This window comes from Stegodyphus dumicola, chromosome X2 (genome assembly GCF_044657685.1).
Source record: "Stegodyphus dumicola isolate Sdum_Otavi_A_Nest chromosome X2, ASM4465768v1".
NCBI classification, from domain to species: Eukaryota; Metazoa; Arthropoda; class Arachnida; order Araneae; family Eresidae; genus Stegodyphus; species Stegodyphus dumicola.
This window is the reverse complement of record NC_140781.1, coordinates 171,837,532-171,849,542: the sequence shown is the minus strand read 5'-3', so window position 1 is coordinate 171,849,542 and position 12,011 is coordinate 171,837,532. Positions and strand designations below refer to the sequence as shown.

General features: G+C 35.8%; 1 protein-coding gene across 6 annotated transcripts in view; it reads right to left on the bottom strand.

The window, feature by feature from the left end:
- The window catches only part of LOC118184939 (speckle-type POZ protein B-like), a 136,374-nt gene that overhangs the window by 90,102 nt on the left and 34,261 nt on the right, over window positions 1–12,011 (bottom strand). The window lies entirely within an intron of this gene.

Genomic DNA, 12,011 nt, shown 5'->3' with positions numbered 1-12,011 from the left:
ATTCGACTGCATTTCATATTCAGCACTGACATATCCGCAAAGAACTCAAAATATACATGAACAGGAGCAAGCTGCTATTTAGCTGTAAAATTATTTATAGATATTGCTAAGTATTATTTCGCAGGTCTTTCAGGAAGCGGTTTTAAGACAGGGCATCAAGGTCAAACATCAAGGTATTCAGTGTTTTCCACATCACAGATCGTGGAGAGCTGTTGAATTCGGAAAAAGGTTGGAACAATTTTTCTGCCACCAGATAGGAAACAAGTGGGATCACGCCTACATATCTGGTTCAGATAAAATTTATACTAAATGTTCTAAATTACAGAAGTTCAAATCATTCTCGGTTTCAGCAAAATTTTTTCAAACCTCTTCTTACTTTCGATGTTAATATGAATTTGTAAATTAGGGGTATTATTTTTCAAAATTTAAAACTACATAAAAGATAGTTTTAATATTTTATTTTTAAGAAAATAGTTAAATCATTAAAATTAGCAAGTTTCAAGATAAATTATTTGATGGAAATAAAGCATTGCGGGCATTCTAAGCGATAAATGCATTTGATTATTCCGTATTCTATCGAAAGGAAAGGCATTTCTAGCTTTTACAGTACCTGAATTTTCCTGATAGTGCCTTGGTTTATACTAATGTTCAGAAGTACATAACTGAAAACCCAATCAAGAATTTTTTAAAATGTCTGCATGCGATTCGGTTGAAAAAAAACGAAAATAATAATGAGAAATAAAAGCAAACGCAAAATAATAAACAAAACCACAACAACAACAAAAAAAAAAAAAAGGTACACAGTTTGCTCACTTCTAATGAAAGTCTACAAGGGAGAAAATTTCATTCTTCCATCAAAAGCCTTCTATCCCTTGAAGGCTCCGAGAGGGAGGGCAAAATATTGTAGCTGCTGTTTTAAACATTTCAAATATGATGAGGCGGGAAACCTTGCATAGCCTTTTTTAAGGGTTACAGCCGAAAACATCGCGGCAAAAACATCGCGGACGAAAATGTCGCGGAGAAAACAACGCAAGGCGAAAACGTCGTGCTACAAAACATCGTGGGAGAAAACATCGCAAAGAGAAAACATCACAGTCCTAAAACATCGTGGTACAAAACATCGTCGTCGAAAATAAAGCGGTTCAAAAACTTCGCAATTTAAAAACATCGTCGTCGAAAATATCGTAATAAAAAATAAAGTATCTACAAATCATCGCATGACGAAAACATCGCAGACATGCTTTTTTCATACATGCTTTTCGCAAACATGCGTTAATAACTGTAAATTGATATTCGCATAATGATTTGTGAGCGCAAAATGTAAAGAAGGATAATTTTTACTTTCGCATTTTTTTATTAGCTAAAAAATTTTTTCTGAAAAAATAAGAAGGAAACTTAAGCATAGCAAATTAATGCAACTTATAGCAATTAATAGAATTTTAAACTGACATAGTTAACTAACAAAGGCCATTAATAAATCATTTTTTATAAAGTTTTTACTGGTAATTTTTCATGAAAAGTATAATCTATAAGTTGCATTTAATTTTCTATGCTTAAGTTTCCTTCTTACTTTTTCAGAAAAAAATTATTAGTTAATAAAAAATGTGAAAGTAAAAATTATCCTTCTTTACATTTTGCGCTCACAAATTTATGAGAATATTCATTTACAGTTATTAAAGCATGTATGGAAAAAGCATGTCTGCGATGTTATCGTCATGCGATGATTTGTAGATACTTTATTTTTTACCACGATATTTTCGACGACGATGTTTTTAAACTGCGAAGTTTTTGAACCGCTTTATTTTCGACGACGATGTTTTGTACCACGATGTTTTAGGACTGCGATGTTTTCTCTTTGCGATGTTTTCTCCCACGATGTTTTGTAGCACGATGTTTTCGCCTTGCGTTGTTTTCTCTGCGACGTTTTCGTCCGCGATGTTTTTGCCGCGATGTTATCGGCGGACACCTTTTTAAGTCACCTCCGAGCATCTTACCAGCAGCCAAGTAGCTGCATGATAGCATTTGGAATTTAGTACAATCATTCATAGTGATGCCGATCCGTACCAAGAATCCATTATCACCGTAGTGGTCAATTTTTCTCATATCAGAGGGACAAATTTAAATGTTTCAGCAATATAGGCATGATTTTTTTTTAATTATTATTTACAATATTAAACATACTGTGACTTGGATGTTGACATCAGTTTGTTTCTATGAACTATCGCAAATATATTTTAGGTCTTCATGCTAATCATGTAAAATACACAATCTAATTTCCTGGAATTCCCCAAAATTAGAACCATGTTATTCTAGTAAAACAAACGAAATACACATGAAATTCGAGAAGCTGCTTTTTACTTTCAGTTATCCAAATTGGCACTCACGTATTATACCTTGGCGAAATTTCGGTTAAAGGAAGTGATCATCCATATTGGTGCTAAATCAAGCTACTTTCCCGGTCTACGAGATAATACGTAAGTACCTTAAAATCTTTTGCGCTTTATTTTTTATGACAAGCACAAATTTTTCCAACATGTAAGTACAGGGACTGGAGAAATGTCTAAAATGTTATATTTTATACAATATTAATTTTTTAAATTGAAAAATGCGAAAATATGAATCTTTGCATCAATTAAAACAATGCTGTAACTAGAAATATATGTCTACGACCAGCAGCAGCCAGAGAAAAGAAAAGGCCGGATAAGGACTTGTGGATAAGGTATATATATACACATATACTTACTATGTGCAAGTAAAGATACAACGTGACGGAAAATGGGGGAGTTGAATTCACTACTTCATTAAAAGCAAGTAAAAAGAAATATTCACTTGGCTACAGAATAAAAGCAAAAAAGCATGGAGATTGAAGAAAAATGGATTTCAGTTTGGTCGACATCAGGGAGCATCTAGTACATTCACTCACGTTTCTAATTCCAACCCTGGATGATTTCCTACAATTATATTTTGAAATGAAATCAAGTAAATACAACAAAAATGTATTATAAATTCTTTACCAGCATTGGCACTTTTCCGAAGTAGCGAGCACTAAAAGAAAATACGACCAAGCTGACAAGAGAAATGGTGCATCTGCTGGCCAAATGCATTAATTTCCAAGAAACCCATACAGTGCAAATATAAGAATCACAGCCAACGGTATTTCTTTAAGAGCTAATATTAATAATTACAACGCAAAGTCAAAACACAAATTGGGACAAACCTCGTCCGCTGTAACATTAAAAATTGCAGAGAAAATCACGCAATTTTTAAAAATTTTTATAAAACTTTAAAAAAAATAATTAAAGCAAAATTGTAGTGAAATATGATATCCATTTCATTAAAGTCAGAAATTTTTAAAGCCTTTCAAATTAAACTTACTTTCAAGCTGTTGGTCAGTGAAATGTCCTTCCAAGGTATGGCCGACTTTCATTCCTGTTTGCGTTCTACAGTTTTCTGAATCACAGAAATTTTGGACCCTTAACATCGCAATTAAACAGAACAAAAGTAACTTACAAACCATCCAAGATGATTAAAACAAATTATTCAATACGAAATATAAAACGCAGCTGCAATATCGATGCACACACAGCGTTTTCATTATCTCAAGAAAACATACGCCAAATTCTCACATGACTAGCCGTGGCTTTCAAGAAACACGGACTACCCCTATTTCTGCAGCATATTCCCCTGGGACTATTTACGTTTCCTCTCGAAGGGAGGATACGGACCGCACCCCTTGAATGAGTAAAAGTCTAGGAAGTGTTGATATGGGGCATTGTCTAAGATCCTTCACTGGCCTTCTACAGAGGATGTTCGCACATTTTTTAGACGAATTCCATTGTATTTAGAGAAATATTTTACCTAAAATTGTTGTGTTTTAAATGTTCTTTAGTAACTCTTGTTCTTCACCATCTTTTTCTTCATAATTTCCAAGACAATAAAGCTTTTTGTAGTATCCGAAGAGGTATTTTATCCCATTCCTCTTGAACAGTGTAGGTCGACGTTTCGACAATCCGCTTTTTAAAAGTCCAAAATTCCATGGGTGATACATCAGGAGATTTACTACGGATATGAGTAAAGCGTCTGGCTTGATATTCGCTTATTGTTCTCCTCCCTACCTCCAGAAAATTAACAATGATGTGTGGCTTCTTGCTTTGTCTTTATGCAGTTCTACTGATTGATAGCACTGTGAGTAAACAGAAGGTATTTCCTGTTTGAAAACTGGGTATAAAATATGTTCCTGATAATACAGAAAGTTGAACTCAGCATTTTTCTGCACTCTTTTTATTTTTAATTTGCCATTATATGAAAAACCAGGAACAATCATAAATCCCTTTAAAAACCTTTCTTCAGATTCTTTTCTTCAATTTTATGATAATAAATGAATATTTTTTTCTTGCAATCATTTAAATACACCCAAGATTCATCTACCGTGACAACATTTTTCCATTTTTGTCCGGATAAATGTTTTTCATAAAGAGTTTTGCAGTGCGTTCTACGATTATGTCGAGGAGAAAGACGATGAACGTTACGTTTTTTTCCCCCTTTTTAAGATTCAAATCAGCATTAATTCCTTTGTTTTCAGTTGACTTAGAGCATTTTAGTGATTTTGCAACTATTCTTTGACTTATAAAATTTTGTTTAATATTAAAGATCTTACCTTTGCAACATTCGAAACATTCCGTTTTTTCCTTGGATACGTATTTGGAACAATTTTTCCACTTAAAACCAAACTTTCACATTTTTTTTTTTTTTTCCTTTGTTGTTGACAATATTACCTATCGTAGCTTTAGATATTGAAAAATTATGGCTTTCACAGCGGTTTTTAATAATTAGATACGAATAATTTCTTCGAAGAAAGCATAAAGATAGCCCATTAAAGATAGAACCATTGCTTCTTTAAAAAGTGCTATTTTGCATGAAAACAAAACTGTCAAGCAGCAGATCTTGATTTAATCCCACTTTAAAATCACAGCCTGGTGATGTTCTCCCATCAACTCCATTTTTCCATCTGTCTAAAATTTATTCTACTATAAAATATTTGCAAATGGCCCCCAAAAAGTCGTCTGCTATGCTAATAGTTCATATTAACGAAACCAAACCGTTACTTTTCTCCTGCTACTTATTGTCTCAAAATTTCAGAGTGACCCCCGTAAGACTAGCGGAAAAGTCCAACATATGAAAAATCAAGCACTTTTGCAATGAAATTATGGCGTAATCGGTAATTAACTGGAAATGAGAGATTTTGACATTTTTGTGTTTATTCAAAAATTTTTGCTTCTCAAAATTTAACTAGCTCGTATTTGTGTAACATTAAATCTTTTAGTACATTAAAATTTTTAATGCAACAAAAAACTGTGAATAACATTATCTTATATTTTTTAATTTAAATAATTATTTAATAATTTTTATTTAATATTTATTTTATGAGAGCTTTTTAGTAATTTACAAACTATTTTTTTAATTAGATTTTGATTTGCTTTTATATAAATGTTATTTGTCATATTCCCGTTAAAAGCATTCTGACCTTTAATGAAAAATATTTGACATCTTTCAGTTTATTTATTATTTCCTCTTTCAACCTTTCTCAACATTTAGCTTTTTACCTCGTTTATAACATTTAAATCTAAAGTAACTACCCCCTTACCGGATACTTTTAATTTTATTTAAACTTCGTCAAATAATTAAGGAATTCATCATTAAATTCTACAAGGCATATACAACGGCAGAATTTAATAAATAAAAATGGCAAACAGAAAAGATTACCAAAGCAGACAAATTTTATCTTGGGAAATTTAAAATTAAAATTCATCTTCAAGTTTGAAAGATAAAATAATGCCCATCGGATTTCGAACTTAAGAATCCTTGTCATACGACCATAAGAGCTGTGATATACCTCTATCAAATATTCTTTGCCTCTATGCCCACTTTAACCCTGTATCTGACTAGCTTGTATGTTCACATGCCCTGTATTTGACTAGTTTGTATGTAATTACATACGTGAATGTGTGAACTAAATTTTATATCACATTAATAATCCAACACTTTTTAAGTTCCTTTTTCTTTTTATTTATTTTTTAACGAAACTTTCTCGTTACTCGACCTAGCAGGGAAACAGGTAACTGGACACGAAGACAAGCACTTTTTTCTTTAATGACGATTTATTCTTATGAAGCACAACAGAGTAGCCATCATCTTCGAACCCTATGTACTGAAAACCTGGATTTATTTCCAGTAGTTTCAGGTTCCTCGCGTGTAAAATAAATATGAGTTAGAAATTCCGTTTTGAAAGTATTCAGCAGCAGTCGAACGGTAAAACTGCCGAACCCAAGTAGTTTAACGTATGTTCAAATCCCCAGTGAATGGAATATTTAGATCACAGTCCCCCTCCCCATACAAAGAGAATACGAGCCAGTTTTCTTAAAAAGGTCTTTCACGAAGGCATCTCTGCCCTTAATCAGATAGCACACGTGTGTTTTGCCGTAATTCAAAAAACAAGATAGCAACAAATTTTGTCTGAAGACTAATATCACCGAATATTTTCTTATGCTACTTACGACATAGCAAAAAATCCCATTCTTATTATTTTTACATCAATAAATTCTTCATTATGTTATTCAGAAAATCTAGATATTAAAAAAGTAGATTAGGTTAGCAACGGAACTCGAGGGATATCTGACTATGGGAAGGGATGTCCTCGTGGAGGACTTCTTAAAACATACTGACTCGTATCCATGTGAAATGTGGGTCAAGAGAGAAGAAATACTTTAGTAAATTAAACACCAAATGGTGATTCCAAAGATATCGCATCCCGAAGAAATATCACGACAATATAATTCTATCGCGATAAATACCTGGTTATATAAAAAAAACTTCTAAAAAAATAAAATAGAATGCGGAACAATCACATACTAGAACTTAGTGAAATAAATACTTTAAACAACTGCTAAAACGGTCATCTAAATTAGATTTTAGCAACTTTTTTTTTTTTAAACAGGCTGAAAATATTTTCAACTACACGTCAAAATGTAACACGATGCTTTCCAATTCATAACTGTGCTGATTTTTTTTTAAAGAGACGAACGCAAATCATCAAAATTCTTTTCAAACTTCCGCATTTTCTATTTTGCTTGAAAGCTTAAGTTATTTCGAAGGTAAGCATCGCGATCATCTGAGCAGAAAAAGGAATTCAAAATATTTAGAAACTATTTTTTACGAACTATTAGGTAATCTGAATATTCATTGATACAAGCAATATGTATACTTTTATGATTTTATTTTATTCTTAAAAATCTCAGCGCTTTTCTTCAAGAGATACCACCGATTTTCAATAAAATTATTTGTTTGGGGGGGGGCTCTTTGCTGCGTGTGTAATTTATCCCTTTCACTGCCAGTCTGCGGAATATATATAGATTCTGTTGGTATCGAAAAGGTTAAAGAAGCTTGTTTCTTAATAAAATCTTCCCAGGCATTATGCCTTCAAAGTACTCGCATGTTAATGATGGAAAATAGTATTACACAACTGCATAGGGTTTCCCCCCCCCCTCGAGCACAAAACATGAAAAATCAGCTGTGCCCTTTCACAAATCTTTCAGTTTTGCTAGCTAAGCGTGCTACCATTTACACCGCGAGAACAAGCGTTTGAGAATGCAATGATGCCTTATACGTTTATCGACTGAAAAACACGATATTATCAGATCCATATCTGCCCCGGATTATAAATCCTATTTAAAATACTATTCACATTTCATAAATTTGTCACACAAATGAAGGGGTGGGGTGAAAAAATTTGTTTTCTAATCAAAAGTTTTGAGAAAGTCTTTTTAAACCAAAGATGAGGACCGATTAGTATTTTTTGCGTATAATAAGCATGAAAAAGAAAAGTTATTCTTTATCACAGTAAATAAACACTTCAACATATTTCATTAGAATATTTAAACTTTATAATTTTCTTCAGCGTACGAAATTTTATTGCACGCTCAAGAATATCAGGATTTAGGTATATATGAAGCCTTTGAAGCCTGTACCCTGATGTATGCGTAATAATTACTGTGCACTCATTTTCCCATTAATTAAATAGTTGCAAAATTTTATTTCAAATCGATACGGATTTCTCCAACTACCCTCGTCAAAAATGAAATTGCAATACCATGAAGGAATGCGCATAGGAATGTGAAAATAACAGGATCGGTAGGGGTAAGACACATATGCAGATGGTTAAAGAAACGCACAAAGTAGGAAAAACTAAACTGTTTATTCAGTATTTAATGTGGCTGCCACGAGCAGCTATACAGGCCTCTACACGGCGAGGCATACTGTCTATGAGACTATTAATGGTCTTCAGAGATATTCCTTGCCAAGCTGAGCCCTCTGCAGCTCTCAGTTCCTCTAAGGTATGCGTATGCGGTATGCACCCCACGTCCGATGGCAGCCGACACCTCAATTGATTAGAGATCGGGTGAGGCTGCCGGCCAGGGAAGCATGCTTTTTCCATTGACGCTGTTCAGAGTGTGACATGCGACATGAGGTCGGGCATTGTCCTGCTGGAATAACGTGCCGGGGGAGACTTGCACAAGTTACCGAAGAACTACAGACGTAACAACTTGTATTACCTACGGGCCCAATAGTAATGTGCAGAAGGGTTGTCCGCGGTCCGAACATGATGCCACCCCAAACCATGAAGCCCAGTTTGGGGTTCGACGGTATGGGCTGGCAGGTAACGTTCTCAGGGAAGTGCAACACATATTCATGACTATCATTCCTCTATAAACAAAATCGGGATTAATCTGAAAACAATACCCGATGTCATTCGTTCTTCCATCGACGACAAGCAGACGATCAAGCAGACGGACATCTTGAATCAAGTGGTTAAACGAACCCCACTGGTTGGCCGGCGGGCGCGCATCCCTGCCTCGTGACACCTGTTTTGGCAGCAGGCAGTGCCCCTTCCAATAATGGTAGGTAGGTTTAAATATGACTTGCCGTGGCGAACGGGTTCCCAGGAAACATTCGCCTATCAGTGTGACCTGACGTGCATTTGGATGACCCATTGCCTCTTTGTCGTGTTCTCAGATGGTCTGTGTCCATCGTGTCACACATCGCTGAATTGTACTTACGTTCCGTCCAACACGACTGGCAACTGTACGCATCGACAAACCGAGCTCATGCAGTTCTAAGATACGTTCTCGTTCCTCAGACGATAACTGCTGGCATTAAGCTCGCTGATGTCTCAGACGCATTTTCTACCCTTCTTCAATAGTTCCGTTACAACAATTTGTCATTGATAGCATATACAAAGCGACTACGAGTCATTATTATTACCGAACTATTGCACTAGGCAACTTTTTCGGTTCATTTGAACTAAACCCGAAAGGCACATGACATAGAATAGTTCCAGGTGCCAGAAAAATAAGATTACGGGCCAAAACCATCGCCAGTTCCCAGCTGTTTAGTTCTGCCTTGTGTTTGGAGTATTGCGAGATTTCAGCGAGAACTTCGTCTTTTAGCTACGCTTTGCACTGCGCTCTGTTTAACGGTCTTAGTAGTTTAAAGTATAACTACTGATTGTACCTATTTGTACATATAATTGCTGTATGAGTATGTTTGTAGAAAGTTCCAGAACTGTAAAATGTTTCTTTGGGTACTGTAAAATTTTATCAAGCTATCAACGGTTCTTTCTATCAACCAAGGCTTGGCAAGGAATATCTCTGCATTCAATCCATAACGAACCCGTACGCAAGCAACAGTAGTTTTAATTCAGGCCCTTTTTCAGTTCTCGATCAATATATCAACAGCTATCAGAAAATAAATCATTTCATGTGTTATTTAAGTAATGTGTGTATAGACCTTAAAAATGCAATAACCACAAATTGACTTTCTGACGTGGCAGTAGCAGATAACTCCCTGAAGTTTCAAAGAAAAGTTTATATTTTACACTGACTACCAATAAGTATTTGGACACCTATGCAAATGACGATATCTGCGGTCCTAAGCTACGTCACGGACTCCGCCGGTATATATCGTGTAGGAAACAGCATCGGCTTTAGTCGCATACAAGATGCCTCGCAGTTCGGAGCTCTCTGATTTCGAGAAAGGTACAATTATCGGGTATCACAAATGTGGCCGATCCTTAAGGGACATATCTAGCGATCTGAAGTACCCAAAATCGACAGTGGCCTATGTGATTAAGAAGTGGAAGGTGAGCGGTGATTGTCGGAATGTGCCCCGAGTCGGCAGACCAACGAAACTGGGAGATAGAGAGCGACGAGTGTTGTCCAGAGAAATTCGGAAGAACCGCACCCAACCGATGGCCCTCATCCGTGAGGAGTTTCAACAGGCATCCGGGAGTGTTGTTTCAATGAATAGCATCCGTAAGGAAGCACATCTGCTTGGCTTTCCCGGTCGTGCTGCTGCCCATAAGCCTTTGATCACAAAGTCCAACCGCGCTGCTCGGTTAATGTGGTGCAAAGCACATCGAAATTGGACCGTAGATCAGTGGAAAAGGATTCTTTGGAGTGACAAATCAAGGTTCACCCTTTACCTTTCGGATGGCAGGGTCTGGGTCTGGCGTCTACCTGGAGAACGACTCCTGCCAGAATGCATTGTGCCAACAGTCAAGTTCGGCGGAGGTGGAATTATGGTCTGGGATCCTTGGTCCCCATTCATGGTAAGCTCAACTCCGATGTCTACTGCACTATTTTGGATGACAATGTGCTTCCTACGTTTGACGAGTTGGACCACTGTTACTTTCAGGACGACAATGCCAGTTGTCATGTTTCGACGTTAACCAAGGCTTGGTATGGTGACAATGGAGTTCATCGAATGGACTGGCCTGCCCAGAGTCCAGACCTGAACCCTATCGAGAACCTCTGGGACGAGTTGCATTGCCGAATTCAGAGGTGCATTACCCGTGCAAAATCGGTGAAGGAACTTCTATGTCTTCTCCAAGCCGATTGGAAGAAAATACAACTAGCTGTCATACAAAGACTGTTGAAAAGTATGCCCCGGAGGTTCCACGCTGTAATTACCTCTCGTGGAGGCTCTACCAACTATTGATTTTGAATAAAGTTAGTTTTTCTTTTCTATCACAGGTGTCCAAATACTTATTGGTAGTCAGTGTATAGTAACTTAGTGGCTTCATAAAATGAGTAATTATTTAAGATGCAAAATAAGTTGCAGTACTGATATATAAAAAACATTACAGAAGTCTATACCCAGTTCAGTTCACTTGAGTTATAAATTAAACAAAACAGTTTTTAACAAAGTGCACAGTTAATAAGATTATATTTATTACATTCCTCTCGTTTCGTAATAACAGTTCACTACAGCAGTGGTTCCTAATCTGTGCGCCTTCCAATACGTGAAAAAATATACTTAACTTTCAATAAGTGAACTAAGTATCACAGAAACGATACTTAGTACATGTAGTCTTTTGAATCGAGTTATTAATGCATCGGTGCAATGACAGCATCTATAAAATTTAACACAAATGCCAAGCCTATTTTGCTTGGTTCAAGGTCCCTAGTGATCAACGCGGTTTTCAAAACGTGTTAACTGATATAAAAATTACATTCAGAGATAATGTTAACAAGTTAACACAAATTCAACGCCCGTTGAGAGCCAAAACTCCACATTTGAATTTATTTCTATGGAATGAAATCACATCAAGTTATCTTACGGGACTATTCAGGCAAAGTTCAATAGGAAATTAAATGACTTTTGGATATCATCAGAAGATATGTGGTGTCATATTAGGGCAAAACTCGTTTCCGGCGCTCGGTGTCATAAAAACAAGTTTCGTAACAGAAATCGATATCGAAAAGGAAATGAATGACTCGGCTATGTCCAATTTGATTCCAGGTCTTCAAAAAATTATGCAATGGAAAAAGAACCCTTTCCATTAATTACCGTTCATTTATTATTCATGATATGATACTGCAAAATACGTACTTATTTTAGTACATTTTATATACATTACTTCCGAATTTGAATTAGGCATTTCATTAATTTAACCA